Source organism: Ursus maritimus, unplaced genomic scaffold, assembly GCF_017311325.1.
Source record: "Ursus maritimus isolate PB19 unplaced genomic scaffold, ASM1731132v1 scaffold_22, whole genome shotgun sequence".
NCBI classification, from domain to species: Eukaryota; Metazoa; Chordata; class Mammalia; order Carnivora; family Ursidae; genus Ursus; species Ursus maritimus.
This window is the reverse complement of record NW_024424675.1, coordinates 17,340,925-17,361,510: the sequence shown is the minus strand read 5'-3', so window position 1 is coordinate 17,361,510 and position 20,586 is coordinate 17,340,925. Positions and strand designations below refer to the sequence as shown.

Sequence of the window (20,586 nt, the reverse complement as noted above, 5' to 3'; positions counted from 1 at the left end):
GGTCCTTCCCTCCTCAAGGCCAGCGGTTTGCAAATCTCAAAGTATGTTAGTTCTGCTACGGAATCAAGGGACTTAGGTCAGCAAGCAGGGAGAACATTCGCTTGAGGCAAGTTTACCCATAGGTGGGTTGGAGTGGTGTTAGTCTCAGGGTCTGCTTTTGGGAGAACTCAAACTGAGACAATGTTTCAGATAACCAGTGATTTAAACCCAAGGTTATGCCCAGAGGCACTGAGGGCTGCAGGCGGTCCTGTATTCCCAGTGCTGTGATGACAGTTGTTTTGGGGTTCCTGGCTGTATCAGGTCATACCTCAGGCTGGCATGGAGAGACTCTGGAAATAAGTCAGCCCTGGAAAGAAAGTGAGGCAGGGGTGAGGAAGACAGTCGGATCTGCAGGAACCAGGAGCCCATTCTGGAAGAGGAAATACCATATCCGCCAAGCGTATCAGAGACAACAGGCAGGAACAGGGAGCGTTCCCAAAGACATGTTGAACCCCATTAGTGAGAAGCCTCTGAAGCCAGGCAGGGTTTGGAATTTCGAAATATGTTCTCTCTGGCAAGTTGTTTTTGGAAAGCTAGTGTTAGAGAATTGCAACCGAGGGGTTCTAATTTTTATCATTTTGTTTGTTTTTTGTTTTTGTTTTGTTTCGTGTTTCTACACGTGGCCTGAATTCATGACCCTGACCTGAGATCAAAACCTGAGCTAAGAGCAAGAGTCAGATGCTTACTCGACTGAGCCACCCAGGCTCCCCATGATTTTTATCATCATTGATTGTACCCATTTGTCAATTTTACATGAATGAAATAACTCAGTGTGTTACCATTTTGTGTGTGGCTTCTTTTGCTCAGTATGGTGCTTATAAGACTCATCTACATTGTTGAGTGTATCCTGACCGTATGTTAAGTAGCCTACTAAAAGCAATACAAAATTGATTGCAAAGGCAAACCTTGAAAATTTTGTTCCTTTCATCTCTCATGTCGAGGAAAAGAAATATGAGTAATCCAAGTAGGGTATGCCATTTAAGGAAATATTATGATTCTCCACATCATTTTTAAAAATTATTTTAACATTATCAGAAATTCAAATTTCTATGGGAAATGAATACAGTCACAGCTCCCCAATTCCCTCACAAGTTGATCTGATCTCTCGCTTAGGGAGAGAGAGAATTCCTACGCCGGTAACTCCACAAAGATTTTTTTTAAAAAGTTGTTTCTTGGGGCGCCTGGGTGGCACAGTGGTTAAGCGTCTGCCTTCGGCTCAGGGCGTGATCCCAGCATTACGGGATCGAGCCCCACATCAGGCTCTTCTGCTATGAGCCTGCTTCTTCCTCTCCCACTCCCCTGCTTGTGTTCCCTCTCTCGCTGGCTGTCTCTCTCTCTGTCGAATAAATAAATAAAATCTTTAAAAAAAAAAAGTTGTTTCTTTATACGTTACCTCCAAGTTTCAATTTCTCAGACTCTTCTCACCTCTCATAATCACGGATAACCGTCTATGTTTGTACTATCACCTTTGAACAATTCTCACGGCGTGTACCTGTCTGGCCCCCTGGGCTGAGAGGCCATTCAGTGTTACTTATTGGCTATATCTGCTTCCGGCTCTACGACCTGTCAATCAACCTTGCCGTTTAGATATTTCTGTCCTTCAGATATAAAGAAGCATCACAGAAATTAAAAACCTTCTGTGCAGCAAAAGAAACCGTCAACAAAATGAAAAGGCAACCTACCGAATGGGAGAAAATATCTGCAAATCAAATTATATAAAGAACTCATTCAGCTCAAGAACAAAAAACCAAGCAATCAGATTAACGAACGGACAGAGGGTCTGAATAGACATTTTTCCAAAGAAAACAGACAGGTTGCTAATTGGTACATGCAAAGGAAGCCAGGACACACGGGCACATGGACATCTAGATCTTTAAGACTATTTTTAAGCCGGGGAAGCCTACACGTGATTTCAGTATTATATACGTGCTTCTGCTTTCTAGGAGACATCCTACTTTAAACACACATTCATGAGTTTTATATAAATGTATATATTTATGTACATTTAGGTATTATTTATAAATGTATAGTATATACATTTTATATACTTATGTACACATACATAATTATGGTTTATTTTTCAAGGTGAGCTTTAGAAGTCAATGATCGGCTTAGATTCCTGTCTGCTACTTTCTCTTTGGGTAAGTTCCTCACCCTCTTTGCTTTTGTTTTCTCATCTGTCAAATGGGAGAACCACCACTTGTTTTTCAGAGTTTCTGGATTAAAAGAAGCCGGGGCGCCTGGGTGGCACAGCGGTTAAGCGTCTGCCTTCGGCTCAGGGCGTGATCCCAGCGTTATGGGATCGAGCCCCACATCAGGCTCCTCCGCTATGAGCCTGCTTCTTCCTCTCCCACTCCCCCTGCTTGTGTTCCCTCTCTCACTGCCTGTCTCTATCTCTGTCGAATAAATAAATAAAATCTTTTAAAAAAAAAAAAAAAGAAGCCATTAGGGTTCTTTGGGCAGATGGCACTTTTCAAAGATGGCTGAGCAGTACCTCCTGTCTTCCTTATTTCTCTGCAGTGGGACCTCACCATTCCCTCATCAAGAGATATAGTCCAGTTACCTTTCCTGTGAATGGGGGTGGGGGTGGGGGTTGCGGAAGCTTCAACCAATGGCGTATGAGAGTGGTGATGCTGTTTGGCTTCTGAGCCTCGTTCATAAAAGGCTATGCAGTTTCTCCCCTTGTTCATTGGAAAAACCACCCTTGGAGCCTTGGGCTACCACGTAAGAATTCTGACAATGCCACAGCTGCCGTGGTAGCACATAGCGAGGCCACATGTAAGTCCTCTGTTGGCAATCCCAGTCTTTGAGTCAGCCTGGCCCAGAAGTCAGACAGGTGAATGGAACTCCAGATGATTCCAGTCCCAGCTGTCCAGTCACACCGGCCTTCAACCTTCCCAGCTAAGACGCGAGACATCATAGAACAGAGACAAATCCCTCCCATTCTACCTGAAATCCTGACCCATGGTACCAGCAAACAGAATAAAATGGTTGTTTTCAACTGCTAAAATTGGAGATAGTTTTTTATGTAGCAAAGTAATTGGTAAAGCAAGATATGACACATAGCTATAGAAATTCTTTTCTTCTTTCCTTTCTCAGATAACTTATTAAGATGCCAGAGAAAGCATCTGATAATGTTGGGAATCTATAAGGACAACAAATTGTAAAGTAACTGTAATGGATATGACATCATATTTATGCTGCAGACAGAGGGAGAGGCACGGGGGCCAGATGGAGAGTCATTCCTGGCAAAGCCGCAGCACATTTCATGTCAGCAGGCAGGTCCCCAGAACTCAGAGCTGGGCAAAGCTGACCCAGGAAAGCGTGGGTCAATATGTCACAATTCAGCAGGGAACTGGTCCCTGGTACTTGCCAGCCTCAGTAGCATGACACGCTTGGATAAAGGGAAAGACTTCGTTTTGGTTAATGCTGGGACATAGCGTGTTGAGATGCAAGGGTGGGTGGGAAGGGAAGGGAGGAGAATGACTGTAAGATTCAACTCAAGATGAGGTAGCACCATGCACTGTTCATTATCCAAAGGAGATTGGCACACTCAGCTTGCTTAGGGTGGTTGTTGGTATCCAAGGTGATCAAAACCAAGGGGTGAGACCAGGCACACATCTTTACAGAGGGTGAGTCTTCCTTGAAATAAAGCATATAGCTGTCTTGCAACTCTCAGTGTGTTTCCCAGAAGGAAACTAACGTCACGTGCAAATGGGTAGCTGAGGAGAGTTTCATAGACTATTTACAAAGATGCGGATGGCAAAGGGAAACCAAAATGAATGGTGCAGTGCAGTGAGACTAACCAGAGAGGGGAGTCACCCCTAGGCCTAAAGGGGCAACAGGCAGTTAAAGAGAGTGGTAGCATCTTGGCAGAAGCTCTGGCTTTCAGCAGAAGAATGGAGCCAATCCACAGCAACTGGCATGGAAGACTCCAGGACAGTAAGTTCTCCAGCCTTACTCTCCCTCTGCCATTATTCTGCTTGCCTGAATCTAAAGGGAAACCAGAGGAAGAGGCCCATTGAAGCAGTCTGCAAGGACTTCTAGCACCCTTCTAGGGCACAGGACAGAAAGGAGAAAGGTAGAGATTGGACTCAGAGGGGTGAAATATAAGATAACCCAGTATATCATGTGGTCTGCACATCCAATTCAGGGTAACACTCCTAGGCTGGAAGAGAAGGAGGACAGTGAGGACCCCTGGAGGAGAGGTGGCTGGTAAGGGCTAAGCTTGGGCTTCCAGTCCTGGCTCTGAACCCCCCTCCTCACCTCCCTTCCCCTGCCTGGGAATCACATTATCAGATGGAAACCAGGGTTAATCAACTGGGACCATGCCGACAAGATCGGGACACCCACAGCCCGGTAGACTCCCAATAGACTAGGCTATGACGACACAATCAGTTTCACACCCTACCCTTTCATTCAGAGTCTCTTAAACTCAGCACTATTGACATTTTGGGCCAGATAATTATTTGTAGGGGCTATCACGTGCATTCTAGGATATTTAGCAGCACCTCTGGCCTCCACCCTCAAGATGCTAATAGCAACACTCTAGCCAGTTGTGACAACCAAAAGTGCCTCCAGACTTTCCAGTTGTCCTGTAGGGGCAGAATCACCTTTGGGTAAGAATCACTGCATTCATCCATTCAAGAAATATTTAAGGAGATATTCATTATGTGGCAGACATCAGGCCTCTCCTCCCGGGGTAGGGGAGACACTGTGTGCCAGTGGGATGTGGTCCTTGCTTTCTCAAACTTCATTGTCTAGTGACGGAGGCCAACATTGAATACACAGTTACACAAATAACTCACTTTTGGGGGAAAGTTATATTTAATAGAAAATCTGAATGACCTTTGCAAGCAGGTGCCAGGTCTAGAATAAAACCTATACACATGGAAATACCAGGCTGTAGGAGGAATTATTTTTATTGACCTTTAACTTTTTTTAAAGTTCAGTTTTTCTTATACCTTGAATCTCCAAATATCACACACCTTGAAGCTGAAATTTAAATAACATCTGTGAAAATCCAAAAGTTGTCGTGGTAGGTTAAAACGGCTGCAATTTCTTTGCCACTCTTTTTTCTTTTTTAAGATTTTATTTTTAAGTGATCGCTGCACCCAACGTGGGACTCAAACTTACAACCCCGAGATCAAGAGTCGCATGCTCTACGGATCAAGAGTCACCCATCTTTGCCACTCTTATCACCAAGAAGTAGGAATCTAATTACCTCTCCTGGAAACTGGAATGACTTTGTGCCTGGCTTGACCAATAGAATGCAGTGGAAGTGATGCTGTGTGGCTTCCAAGCCTTGGTCACAGGGAAAATTAATCTCTGGGAACATGCTCGGGGAGCCTCGGGCCAACATGTAAGTAGTCCCAGCTATCCTGTTGGAAAGAGAGAAACTGTGGCCAAGCTGTGGACAGTGTGGCGATAGAGGCCGGGTAGAGATGCCTGGGATGCCAGTTGTGTAAGTTAGAAGCCATTTTGGATGTTTCAACTAATGGAACCTTTAGCCTTCAAGTGACTCTGCCCCAACTACCATCTGACTATAGCCAAAGAGAGTCCTCAAATGAAATGAATGGAAGAACCACCAGCTGATCACAGTTAACCAACAGATCCATGAGAAGTGAAAAAATCATTGTTGTTTTCAGCTGCTAATACGGGGGCAGTTTGTTACTTAGCAGTAGATAACCAAAACAGTCCTTAAAGTGCTACTGAACGTATGGATGGAAATAATCATCAAGGGGCATCTGGCTGCCTCAGCCGGTAGAGCATGCAACTCTTGATCTAGGGATTGTGAGTTCAAGCCCCATGTTGGGCATAGAGCCTATTAAAACAGTAGAAATAATCATCGATCTGTTTATTGCATAAATAACAGTTGTGTATGCAAATGGATAGGAAATATCAATTAGGATTCTTTTGGGAGTTAGTAATAGAAGCCCAACTCTAACTGCTTAGGGAAAAGGTGGAAAGTTCCGGCTCATGAAATTCAAGGAAGTTTTAGCTCATCCAATTACAGGAGTATCAGGAACAATGTTTAAGTACTTAAATGCCACCAAGGAATTTTCTCGACATCCCTCATTCCTACTTCTTCTTTAGGCTGGCTTTATTCCTATCCACCGTGGACTAGCATTATCTTCCTGGTAGGAAACACAACTATGAACACACCCCCAGTTCCACATCTTACAAATGCTACTTTTGGAAAGAGACTACTTTTTTCACATGTGCTCTTTGAAAAATCCCAGTGATGAAATCCGATTGGCCAGACTTGGGTCAGTCACCACTTCTGAGCCAATCGACTGGGGCTGGGTGAAGAAAGAGAAGGCGGAAGGGACGACCATGTGAGAAAGAGCAGGTTCCCACGTAGCTGTGGGTAGGTAGGGATGGGCGTCGGTTAACTTTTGTTATACTATAAACCACCTCCGAACAGCAATCATTTTAGTTGCTCACAATTTTGCTGCTCAAGTTGGCATTTTGTTTGCCTGGGTCTGCTGAGCTAGGACTGGATGGTCTAGGATGGCCTCACTCAGTTGTCTGGTGGTTGGTGAGGCTTCTTGATTTGGGGGTAGGGGAGTAGGGAGAGGCAGTTCACTCACATGTCTGGCGCTTGGTTTGAGATCAACTGGGGTGACAGGATGGACTGGCCACGTGTCATTCATCATCTAACAGTCTGTTCACATGATGGCATTAGAGCTCCCAGCAGCAAGTTAAAGCCCCAGTGCAACGTATTTTTCAAGCCTCTGTTTGCATCCTATTTGTGAACGTCTTAACGGACAAAGCATGTTACATAGCCAAGCCCAGATTCAAGTCACCAAAAAACCTCCATCTCTCTCTTTTTAAAGATTTTATTTTTAAGTAATCTCTACACCCAGCGTGGGGCTTGAACTTATAACCCTGAGATCAAGAGTTGCATGTTGTACTGACTGAGCCAGCCAGCCTCACCCCCTACCCCCACCAGCCCCACCAAAACCCTCTATCCCTTGATGGGAGAAATTGCAATATATTGAGGCCTTTTCTTCCCCGAATCTATGACACTGCGTGTGTGTGTGTGTGCGTGTGTGTGTGTGTGTGTGTGTGTGTGTGTAGGGGGAGGAGGGTGGTAAGAGTGAGGTAAAGGTGGAAATTTTCAGTGGAAGTGCTATAGACAAGACAATGTTGACAATATACCTCAACTGAATTTACCCTATAATTATCTTGAACCTCCCATTTGGCCTTAGCACAACCACAAAGTTGGTGACATGTAAACTTATGAATAGAGATATGTTGGAATGACATAAGTGACCAATTAAGCCCTCCCAGTTTGCCTCAGATGTTCGTGAGAAGTTAGCCATTTCCTGCCCTCTGAATAATTCTGGTATGAACATTGTCCCAGGTTTTGTTTCAGAAGCCTTGGCAGCTTCTGAAAACAGACTGTGTCACTGGAAAATGTTGTGCAAACCAGATCCTGCTGTCTGCTAGTCATAAACATGTCCTTTCCAAGAACGGGCTCTCCAAAACAATATGTCCTAACGCTCTTTGGGTCAAAATTAACTATGAAAGATTAGAATTCTTGCTTCTGACTATCGATTAGTGGGTAGGTGAATCTAGAACAAAAATCAATGCATAAGAAATTTGGCCTCTTAGAATTTTTGTTGTGGAGGGGATTTTTGTGCGTGTGTGTGTGTGTGTGTGTGTTTATATATAAAGATTTTTTTAATTTATTTGAGAGACCAAGCACAAACACGTGGAGGGGCAGAGGGAGAGGGAGAAACAGACTCACTGTCGAGCAGGGAGCCCGATGCGGGGCTGGATCCCAGGACCCCCAGATCATGACCTGAGCCAAAGGCAGATGCTTAACCAACTGAGCCACCCAAGAGCCCCCCCTTTTTTTCTTTTTAAATAAAGAGGGGTACAAACTCTCAGTAGCATCATTGTGTAATGGCTAAGAGCGTGGACTTTGGAGCCAGAATTCAGACTTCAAATCCTGACTTTCCCACTCACTATGACCACAGGCAAGTTACTCAGACCATGTGTGCCTCAGTTTCATTGTCTTCAAAATGGGGGTATCATTCTAGTGTCTACCCCTAATAATTGTTACAAGGGCTAAATGGGTGGATAATTCGGAAGTTCTGATCCCTGCTTGGAGTAGAACTAATGAGACACAATCGGAGGCATTCTTAGAGATGTCAGTGTGTTATGAGGATTCTTATTCATGTCCCTAGTCATCATCAAAAAGGCCATCACCTTTTTCTTGGAGAATAACAGCAGCAGCAGCTCAGGGAGAGGAGGGCAGTCAAAGAGTAAAGGGATAAAGAAAGGGGGGATAATCAGAAGGGGGAATGAAGCATGAGAGACTATGGACTCTGAGAAACAAACTGAGGGCCTCAGAGGGGAGGGGGTGCGGGAATGGGATAGGCCGGTGATGGGTAGTAAGGAGAGCACGTATTGCATGGTGCACTGGGTGTTATACGCAACTAATGAATCATCGAACTTTACAACAAAAACCGGGGATGTACTGTATGGTGACTAACATAATATAATAAAAAAACATTAAAAAAATAGTACTGAGACTATTTGCAAATTGCATTTGCAGTATAAAGCTCGGGGAAGGAGTCGGTCAGTGTCAATACTGAGGTTGAGAGAATGTCAGAGGATTTCAATCATCCATGCTTTCTTAGCCTCCTCTTTCCGTAAGTTGTGTTTTTAAGTGAAGTCAAGCGTTAACAAACTGTTACGAAAATCACAGTCTATATCCATCAATCCACACATGCAAGCGAGTCTTGGCATTCTTGGAACTATCCATCAAAAAAGCAGTGACATTCAGAAAAATAGCTGATGTTAAAAAGAATAAGCACCGGGGCGCCTGGGTGGCACAGCGGTTAAGCGTCTGCCTTCGGCTCAGGGCGTGATCCCGGCGTTCTGGGATCGAGCCCCACATCAGGCTCCTCCGCTGGGAGCCTGCTTCTTCCTCTCCCACTCCCCCTGCTTGTGTTCCCTCTCTCGCTGGCTGTCTCTATCTCTGTCGAATAAATAAATAAAACCTTAAAAAAAAAAAAAAGAATAAGCACCTGATGTAACTATTCAAGGGGCATTACATAAGCCAATTCTCTACTTCCCAGTCTTTAAAAGAATTTAAAAAAACACAAGGTAAGTTGAAATGACTATACAGACGAACAAGCAAATTCGTTGTTGCCAGTGTTGGAGTTCTTAATTAAATAACATGGGCTTTATTTCTAGGTTGATTAAAACCTGTGTGTGCCCACCCCAAATGCCCATCTCAACCATCATTTCGTCCTATCATCCCTCCTGTCCACAAAGCCAACACAGATATTTGCTGAATGAACTAATGAACAGCTTCCTCCTTATAGCTGATCTTATAAAACACTTTATCAGGAAACAATGACTCTCTGAACTCTGAGTCAACAGATATTTTTGAAGGGTTGGCAGATACTTGAGGGGGATTTAACCTAGCAAAACAGATCCGAGGAAGGCTCCATATGGATAAATCTAGAATCGCTAATATTCTAAGAATGGGGAAACCACAAAGAACTGAAAAATTGGATTTTTTTTCTTTCTTTTTTTAAAATTTATTTCAGAGAGGGAGAGAGAGCAAACAGGAGTGGGGGGAGGGGGAAAGTTAGAAGCAGACTCCCCACTGAGCAGAGAGGCTGATGTGGGCTCCATCCCAGGACCCTGGGATCATGACCTGAGCCAAAGGCAGACACTTAACCGACTGAGCCACCCAGGAGCCCCAGGATTTTTTTTTTTGTCTTGATTGGGTATCATCATTTGCAACTTCACACTCATCCCTTGTCATCTGGTTCTGCCCCTCTCTCCTTAATCCCATGCCACCCCCACCTCTCAAGAAAAGGGATTCCCTTTTTGCTTTGTTGCTTCATTGACCACGTTTTATAAAAATTAATTTTAAGAAAAAATGTAGTCTATCCTTTTAAATAAGATTTGTTTCCAGCTTCTATGCGGTTTCATGAGATCTCTAGAGCACTGAGCTGTGACCACATGAATAGTTTGGAAAAGATGAATTGCTTTGGAGGAAGAAGAAAAGGCCAACTCTGGATTAGATTAATGGGGTTGACACATTTGTTATTCTTAAGAAACAAGCTGGGGAAAAAATGGTAAGATTCAAGCATCTTGTTAAGTTTACAGTGTCTCCTGTCAAGAATGCCTGTGTCCTTTGATGTTTACATCAACCCAAATATTCCAGTTACTCTCACTGTGACATAAGCTGTGCCAAGCTCAATGTAAAACAACCACAATTTTATTACGGTTAATGGATCCCATGGGTCAGGAATTCAGAAAGGACACTGTGAAGACATCTTGTCTCTGATCCTCGATATCTGGGACCTCATTTGGGAAATCTCAAACAGCAGGGAGTGACTTGAGAGCTTGAGGCTGACATCATCTGAAGGTCTGCTCGCTCACACGTCTGGCAGTCCTTGCTGGCTGTTGGCTGGGAACTCAGCGGGGCTGTTGGCTGGAACGCCAACACCTGGCCTCTCCATGTCCGGCTTGAGCTTCCTCACAGCAAGATGGCTGGGTTCTAAGAGTGAACATCCCAAGACCACATGGGTGAAGCTATCCTATCTTTTATGATCAAGCCTTGGAAGTCACACGTAGTGTCAATTCTACCATAGTCGTAAACCGACCCAGATTTAATGTGAGGGGATATATGCTACATCTTTCCATGTCAGTTACACCAAGTGTCAGTTAAGAAGAGAGGAAGGGAGACATTGTGGCCATCTTTGGAAAATAAAATGTGCCACACTGGGTGTAAAATATATTTTAATTTTTCTTATATGGTAGTGTGGAGGATAAAAATATTTCTAGCCCTTGAATCTGTTTGCTTAGTTTGAACAAAATTAATTAGTATCTTTTTCTCTGTAGACTGATGAGGGGGAAGAATAACACAGACCAAGATAGAGAAAGTGGGAATCACTGGTAAGTATACATACTTTGATAATAGTGAGTCCTCCTTGAAACTTGAGAATACACTTTAACTAAACAAAGAGGGTTAGAATGAGTGGGAGAAGATGCTTGATCAGATCACCAGCAGCCTCTGGGAGAAGTTGGGAAAAAACCAAATTTGGTAAAGTCAAGTATTCTTGCTTCATTAAGCAAGAAATCTCTCTGGAGAATCATCCCCAAACTAACAAATGACTCCTTGGGTTTATCGTAGTGCTTATGCCTAACATCCTTTCTTCCCTCCCAGAACCAAATTTTGTGTTTAGAAGACTCAAAGCAAACAGTCTTTGCAGGTAATCCAAAGAGGTTTCTCTGCCCCATTTCTACTCCATCTGTTTCTTCTCTTGCTTTCTCTGGCGCCCAACATTATCCCAACTTCAGTCTCAACTCCAGAAAGGCACATACACACTTCGGTGAATTGCTGGGGGAGAGTGTTCTTCCACTCCGTTGCAGTTCCATATTATAAACTTCTGCTGGTAGACTTGAGATTCTCCCTTGAGCACCAGGAGGTTCTTATCATCACCTGAAAATGTGTCGAGTGATAGAGGTCCTTCTTCTTAGTTAGGTTGGGCTACTTATAAATTGTGGCACCAAGGGAATGACCCTGATAGCAGTAGTAGGCAGAATTATGGTCCCTCAAAGATATCTATGCCCTTATCCCTGAGACCTCTGAGAATGTTACCTTCCATGGCAAAAGGGACTTTGCAGAGGTGATTAAGTGAAAGATCTAGAGATGGAGAGATTATCCTGGATTATCTGGGTGGGACTGTTATAATCACAAGGGTCCTTTATAAGAGTGAGGCAGGAGGGTCAGAATCTGAGAAGGTGTGATGATGGATGAAGAAGCTAGAGAGAGAGAGACAGAGAGACAGAGAGAAGGAGAGAGAGAAAGAGAGAGAGAAAGTTAAAGATGCTAAACTGTTAACTTTGAAGATGCAGGAAGGTGCCACAAACCAAGGAATGCAGGCAGCCTCTTTTTCTTTCTTTCTTTTTTTTTTTTTTAAGATTTTATTTATTTATTTATTTATTTATTTATTTATTTGACAGAGAGAGAGACAGCCAGCGAGAGAGGGAGCACAAGCAGGGGGAGTGGGAGAGGAAGAAGCAGGCTCACAGCGGAGGAGCCTAATGCGGGGCTCGATCCCAGAATGCCGGGATCACGCCCTGAGCCAAAGGCAGACGCTTAACGACTGAGCCACCCAGGCGCCCCGTGCAGGCAGCCTCTTGAAGCTAAAAAGGGAAAGGAAATGAATTCTTCCCTAGAGCTTCCAGAAGGAATCCAATCCTGCTGACCCATTGGGACTTCTGACATCCAAAACCTTAAGATAATAAATGTGTTCATTTTAAACCACTAAGGGTTGGTAATTTGTTACAGCAGCAGTAAGAGACTAATACAAACAGCTTATTTCTCTTGTGGTTGTTTGTTTCAGAAACAACATGAGGCCTTTGGTGAAAGCTGCTTGGGAAAGAAGTATTTCTATAAATCTGTATGAATTGACTTTGAATCGGTATGAAAGGAGTTGAAATGAAGCCTTGCACAGTGACTTCCAGAAGTTCCACAAGGTGGTGTAGAGAAGAACAAAATCTGAGATCACTGTTCTAAAAACAACTAACTTTCCTCTTGCTTTGAATATAACTACTCACATGGAGCATGACATACACGTATTGTATTTGATACTTGCACTGGTTAAGTTTGTTACAACAGGCCTGGATGGTATTTATGTAAATGAAACTATGATTAAAATTTGTCCAGAAAATTATTGACACTTCTGACTCCAGGTTGTGTGACACAGTGATAAATGTCAAGTCTCAACACACTGTTCAAATCTCACGAGTAATTCTATGAAATTAGACATGGCTAAATGCTACAATTACCTATGACTAAAGAATGGAATCATTTATTTTCTCATACCTGTCTTAGGGTATGTGAAAAACACAATTCTCCTGAGAATTGTCTGCATTGTGTCTCCATTTGCCCCTCCAGATTTACTCGGTTCCCTTATCCACCCTGCTCTGTGCCCAGAAGGCGGGCCTAACATGTGCCACTTCAATAGCCTCCCTGGGCTTCCTTGCCTTCTGTCTTGAGACTTTGGCAGAGATTTCCAGCAGGTGACCAAAGGGAGTAAGAAGGGGGAGATGGGCGTAGATTTGTTTTTTTCCAACATCTCCTAAATAAACTAGTCCTCAAATCCTTGATTCAGAGTCTGCTTCTGGGGGATCCAATCTAAGATGGCATAGTATCTGGGAACGAGCCCCTTCTTCAGGAAGGAGCCCTGCAATCTTGCTTATTCCCATGGCTGGCTGGACCCAACAGACTCTCTTTCCCTAGAATCTTGTACTAGAACAGAGAGGATATTGGTCAATGTCTGCAGGAGGCTTAGGCTCTTGCATGTAAACTCAGGAGCTTTGCAAGTGTGCCAAAGGATAAGAAAAGCAGAGAAAGCCAGTCTGCCGGACAGGGCCAGGTGGTGGTGGTGGTGGTGCAGGAGGCAGGGGAGACAGAAAGTGAAAGAGAAGAGGACGATGGCTCAGAGAATCAGAGAAGAGACATGGCTTCTTGTTCTAGCTTCCCTCCTTTCCTAAAGTCCTCCTACACCCAGCTCTTGCCAGTGAACTACGCCAGTATGGTACCATATAGGCATAAATTCTCTGTTGCCTCTCAAAGTAACTCAAGTAACTTCTCTAACATACCATCAAAGAATCAATTACCCCAGCAAATCATCTTAAAATTCCACTCACACTCTCGGTGAGTCAGAAAAGTTCTGCTTCACTACATTCCCTTTGAGAATTTCCTTCTGGAAAGCTTGAGAGCACAATGATTGTTAATCTCCCCACAGGTGAATGAGCAAGTCTTCAAGTACCCTCCGGCATTCACAAAAGCTGGCCTAAAGACCTGGTTGGCACATACAGTGAAGTGTTTGTGGTCCAAGACAATCCAGAATGGAACAATTTATTCCCTAATTACCTAACTGGACCAGGGCGAGCTCACCAAGCCGCCCAGATTTAGAGATAGGTGGCAGTAGGAGGAAGTCAAGGAAAGTCAAATATGCTGGAGCGGGAACAGAATGTGACACCTGTTTTTCAAGCTTGCCGGCTCCTCCTTGCTGCCTGCCGGGGTTCTGATTCCTCAGCCTCCTGCGTTGACTACTGGGCCACTCAGCTGTGTGCGTGTCATAGGCAGCTGCCCAAAGGCTGCCCTCACTGGGGAGCAGCAGTACCCTGACCAAAAGGATCCTCTTCCTACCAGCCTGCCAAAATTCGTAAATTCTCATTATTGAGTTGTTCTTTTGGTGAAGATATTATTTCCAGAATGTCACTGCTAAGGCACAGATGTACTATAAAGTACAGAAAAAAGACTAGAAACATTGTCATTACCTTGCTTTTCAGGGTAGGGTGGCAGCGGAAAGATTTGTTTTAAATGCTTTTTGGTGATGAGAGAGAGATACCAGAAAGGGATTGGTGAAGGAAGCATTAAAGGACCTTAAACTCGGCTGGAATTGGATTCATTTGTTGAACAAATATCTACTGAGTGGCTCTACTAGGCCCTGGGAATACAAAAAGCAGACTCCTGCGTTTATGAAACATAGAGATTAAGGAAAAAGATGGGTGGAGATCAAATGATCACCCCCAAGGTAGTGGTTCGCAACCAGGGGCCATCTGAGAATTTCTGGAGACACTTTTTATCACCCCTGGAGGAATTGCTCTAGGCATCTATTGAGTAGAGGCCAGGGATGCTGCTAAAGATCCCGTAATGCCCAGAACAACTTCTCCACAGGAAAGAATTCTCTGGCCCAGGATGTCAATAGAGCCCCGGTTGATAAACCCTGTACTAAGACAGTGATTCTCAATGTATCGTCCCTGACAGGCAGCATCAACGGCATCTGGGAACTCATTAGAGAGGCAAATTCTTAGTCCCTACCCTAATCCTGATGGATCAGAAATTCTGGTGGTAGGGACGCCTGGGTAGCACAGTCGTTAAGCGTCTGCCTTCGGCTCAGGGCATGATCCCAGCATTCCGGGATCGAGTCCCACATCGGGCTCCTCCGCTGGGAGCCTGCTTCTTCCTCTCCCACTCCGCTGCTGTGTTCCCTCTCGCTGGCTGTCTCTCTGTCACATAAATAAATAAAAGATCTTTAAAAAAAAAATTCTGGTGGTAGAAGCCAGTGTTCTGTGTTTTAACAAGCCCTCCAGGGGACTCTGATGCACACTAATGTTTGAGAACCACTGAATTAAGGAATGAAGGAATCTATCATTACAAGTGAAGGCAAATACTCTGAAGGAAAAGAACTCTGTACCAATGCTACTCAGAAAGTAGTTTACCCACTATTGGTAGCATCGTCATAGGAGAGATTGTTAGGAATACGAATTCTCGGGCCTCACCCTAGACCTGCTGAATCATGGGGAGATGCGTAGGGGCTAGATAGACAAAACCACTGGGGACCATTCTAAGAAATTAAGACTTTACCTGACGGGAAATTGGAAATCTCTTGACTCTGAATGAATCAAGTTCTGGCAATAAGCAAGATTAGTTTGGAGAAACGATTAGAGGGAAACCAGATGGAAGATTGTTGAGACAGCTCCATGGGTGTGTGAACTAGAACAGAGGCAGCAGAGAATAAAGGAAGTACATGTGGGAGAACTTCAGAAGGAAGAGAGTACAGGATGTGATGACTGATTGGATTAGGGGATGAAGGTGTGCCAGGAATTCTTTTGATTGGAAGTAACAAAAAATCCCAGGGCGCCTGGGTGGCTCAGTTGGTTAAGCATCTGCCTTCTGCTCAGGTCATGATCCCAGGGTCCTGGGATGGAGCCCCACGTTGGGCTCCCTGCTCAGCAGGGGGACTGCTTTTCCCTTTCTCTGCTGCTGCTCCCCGCTGCTTGTGCTCTCTTGCTTTCTCTCCCTATCAAATAAATAAATAAATACACACATACATAAGATCTTTAAAAAAAAAATCCCAATTTAGAGTGGCTTGAACAAAGAGGAATTTATTTTTCCCCATAGCAAGAAGTCTTAGATGGAAGCAACTGCTGCCTTTGTTTCATGATTCAATAATATCAAGGCTGGTGTCTCTGATTCTCTTGGCATTTTCTTAGTACTTGTCACCTCATGGTCATATGGTAGCTGCTGCAGCTCCAGATGTCTTGTTCGTGTTCAGGGATGGAAGAAGCAAATAAGAAAGACAGGGTCTGTCCCTTTCTTATTTATTTATTTATTTATTTATTTATTTATTTATCTATTTATTTATTATTTTATTTTACTTCTTAAGATTTTGTTTATTTATTTGTCAGAGAGAACAAGCAGGGGGAGCAGCAGAGGGAGAAGCAGGTTTCCCGCTGAGCAAGGAGCCAGATGCGGGGCTCTATCCCAGGACCCTGGGTTCATGACCTGAGCCAAAGGCAGACACTTAACCCACTGAGCCACCGAGGCATCTCTATCCCCAGCATAGAGCCCAATGCAGGGCTTGAACTCACAGCCCTGAGATCAAGACCTGAGCTGAGATCAAGAGTTGGACACTTAATCTACTGAACCACCCAGGTGCCACGGGGTCTGTTCCTTTCAATAAAAGAAGCAAAAGTTTTTGTAAAATCACTCATAGACTTTTACTTTTTGGCCAGAATGGCATCACATGACCACCTATTGCTGCAAAGTAGTGTGAGGGTTTATCACTAGTATCTCCATGGTAGAGAAAGAGGTTGGGAATTGGTGTTAAGCCCTCCAGTCTACAGCATGTGCAAGGAAGGAAGGAGTAAACTAGACTTACTCCAGCTTGAATGAATAGGGGAACACTGGCATTATTCCTTAGGATAGGAAAGACATGGGAAAAAACAAGTTTGAAATGAGAAGAACATTATGGTAGATTGTCTACTGCAATAACTTCATCCACTGTTGTATATATAACCCTTTGCTATGAGATTGCTGCTTCCATCATCAAGAAGTAGAATTATTTCTCCACCCTTTGGGCTGGGGCTTGGCTGTGTGACTTGCTTTGATGAATGGGGCATTAGCAAGGGTAACATAAGCAGAGCCCTAGAATCACTTGCACATGGAGGTTTGCTCTCTTTCAGGCAGAAGTGGAACACTGAGACAATGATGTGGTTGCGTAAGCCTGGTGAGCTCTATACAGGAGAACTGAAGTGCCCCAGCCAGGAACCAGCACCAACCACCAGATACATGAGTGAGCCCGTTTTACACCATTGAGGCCAGGATGAATTACCAGATGACTGCAGCTGCATGAGTGAGATCTCCGGTGAGATCAGCAGATCTGCCCAGCTGAGTCCAGCCCAAAATGCTCCTCACAGAAATGTAAGCAAATCAATATTCTAGTGAAAACGTTCCAGGAGCTACCTGAACTTTTTGATCTGAAGCCGGAGATAGAGTTGTGGGAGTTATCAAGCCCATAGGGAGCACGTATTTGAAATAGTGAAAAAGGATGAGGTCGCCTTGGGGCAACCTTAGGAGCACCAGTGAGAGGTGGAAAGTAAAATGGAAAAGAAATGGGCATAGAGCTCATAAGAGGCCATAAGAGGAATTTCCAGAAGAAGAAAAGTATCAACAGTGCCATGTGCCAAGGAAGTGTTAGGAAAGATGAAAACTGAATAGAGAACATGGATTTGGCAATGAGTAGATCATCAGAGATCTTGACCAGAGCAGTTTCAGGAGACTGTAGGGGCCAAGGGCCAGGTTGCAAGAGGATTACAATGGGTCGACGAGTAACTGGCAGGTGGGAAGTAGACTGTTTTTCCTGGGAGTTTGGGCTGTGTAGGCAAATAGAGATAGAAGGGGGAGGTAGCTCGATGAAAACACACAGGCAAGGGACACCTGAACCTTCCTTTTGTCTTTCAAGATAGGGGAGGCTTGAAAATGTTTAGAAAGTGTTGGAACAGGGAAGATATTAAGAAAAGCCATAATATCCACTGGGACTTGTTTCCTGCAAGACAAGATTTAAGTTTATTCATTTGTTTACCATTGTCAGGCTGAGAGGTAGATGTTGGGATAATATTGAAACAAATGACTGATGGGGTCTTGTCCTCGTAGATATTAAAAATAAATCTCCCATGTAAATATCAAATGCTAACTGTGGATGAAAACATTTCCAAGGGGAGATACATGGTACCCAGAGAGGATATAATAGGAGCATTGGTCCTTGTTAGGAAGAGCATGGCAGGGGCTGGGCTGGGGAGGGGAGGTGGAGATAGAGCCTAGCAAAGGGAAGGGGTGTAAGAAGCGATTGGAGAGGTAAGCAGGCACCAAACTACAGAGGCTCTTGTAGACCACATTACAATTTTGGCTTATTTTAAGAGCAACAGGAGGCAACGGAAGTGGTTTGATTTCAAATAGATCCCTCTGGTTGCCAAGTGAAGAGTGAAATATAGGGGTGAGGAAAGAGTAGGAAGCAGGGAGACCAGTCTGGTGGCCACAGCAGGAATGCAGCTGTGAGTTGAGAATAGCCTGGATGAGGGTGTGTTGTGGGGAGAAATAGACTGATAGGAGAAGTCTTCAGGAGGACTTAGCAATGGTTTGCATCTGGGATGTGATGGAAGAGATGGCAAGGAGGACAGTTGGATTTTTGGGTTTCGTCGCCATGGATGATGACATTGTTCAGTGCGATGGGAAGAAGACAAACCAGAATTGGGGATGAGGGTAACATGAAATGGGTCGTACTTGAGTCCGGTTTTGAACATGCTGATTTTATGATGCCCTTGAAATAACCAAGTGTAAATGTCATCTAGATTCACTTAGAAGCGGGAACTCGGTGGGAGAGAGGTGTGGGTTACCTGAGGATTGGTTCAAACTGAAGCTGCAGGCAGGGGTGAGACCACCTGGTAGTGTGTGTGTGTGTGTGTGTGTGTGTTGGGGGGGTGAGCGGGGGAGAACCACCAGGGCTGCATAGCAGGTGGGGCAGCAGGAGCCCACATAAGAAGGGGGGCTAGACTGGCTAAGGAAGAAGAAGGACAAGCAGAAGATGGTGGAGACTTGCAGGTCAATCAGGAGAGCATTTCGAGGAGTGTTCGACAATGTCAAAAGCTGCTGAGGGAACAGATGAGATGAGGCCCGAAATCTGCCAGTGGAATCCGGTGCCATGGTGATGATTCAAGCTCAAAATGTTTTAATGGGCTTTTCTGTCCCTTTCTGGTGTTCAAGATATCGAAGCGAGGACGTGGGGGGGTCCTCTGGTGTGAAATTCCGGATTTCCCTGGGTCTTCCAGTGGGAGCCAGGATCCACTGTGTTGAGAACGCAGGAGCCAAAAATCTGTCTATCATCTCTGTGAAGGGGATCAAGGGACGACTGAACAGACTTCCTACTGCTGGTGTGGGTGACCTGGTGGTGGCCACAGTGAAGAAAGGCAAACCAGAGCTCGGGAAGAGGGTACATCCAGCAGTGGCAACTTGACAACGGAAGTCATCCAGAGAAAAGATGGCGTGTTTCTCTATTTTGAAGATAACGCGGGGGTCATAGTGAACAATAAAGGTGAAATGAAAGGTTCTGCTCTGGCAGGACCGGTGGCAAAGGAGCGTGCAGACTTGTGGGCCAGGATTGCATCCAATGCAGGCAGCATCACATGACTCTTTGGTGTGTTTGTTAAAAAAAAAAAAATGAAAAATTATCCCCCCCCCCCCCAAAATGTTCTGTTGGAATGACAAAGGTAAAAACCAGGCTGGAGGGAATTAAAGAGTGAAAGGAGGTAAGGAAATGGAGGCAGAGGATAGACAACCCTCTTGAAGAGTTTGGCTGTGAAGGAGAAGAGAGAACTAGGGCAACAGCTAGAGAAGGATGTAGGATGGAGGGATTATTTTTTCTTTTTATGGTCGATTCATAAATAGAAAGAGCAAATAGAAAATCCATAAGTTGATTTAAATACAAAAATTTAGATAAGGTGGCATCTCAAATCAATGGGGCTAAGACTTTTTACTAAATGGTGCTGGGATGCCTAAACAGACACTTGGAAATTCTAAAATTGGATCCATACCTCACATCATATACAAGAGTAAATTCCAAATGGGCTGGATATGAAAGTAAAAATGAAACCATACAATTCTAGAAGAAAACATGCAGGAGTTCCTTGATATCTTGAGGTTGGGTAAAGGTTTTGTTTTTGGTGGTTTTTTTTGTAATCTCTGCACCCGATGTGGGGCTTGAACTCACAACCCTGAGACCAAGAGTCGCATGCTCTTCCAACTGAGCCAGGCAGATGCCCCTTTTGTGTATGTCTGTATGTATTTATGTAGTTAGTAAGGGAAAAGTATGTTTAATCCAGATACAGTAAAAGAAAAGATTGATAAATGTTATTTAGAAACCTTTGCATGCCAAAAAAACAATAAGGAGGCAAACAAAAAAACATCAGAAGCAAAGCTAAAAGACAAATGACAACCTTGGAGGAAACATTTGCAGCATGCATGATATATATTATGTGTGTTACAGGTAAGGGAAGGGATATATAGATATAAAGAAGCAGTAGAGAGGGAGGGGAAGGGGAGGGTGGGGAGGGGAGGAGAAGGGAAGGGGAGGAAAGGGAAGAGGAAAGAAGAGGAGGGAAGGGAAGGAGCAGAGAAGATCAATAGTGTGAGTATGGTGTGACCAGGCCAGGACA

The 20,586-nt window shown here is 44.3% G+C and overlaps 1 pseudogene; it reads left to right on the top strand.

Annotated features, from left to right (window-relative positions):
- The first annotated feature begins 19,011 nt into the window (after positions 1–19,011).
- LOC103674539 lies at positions 19,012–19,577 on the top strand (annotated as a pseudogene).
- The last annotated feature ends 1,009 nt before the right edge of the window (positions 19,578–20,586 follow it).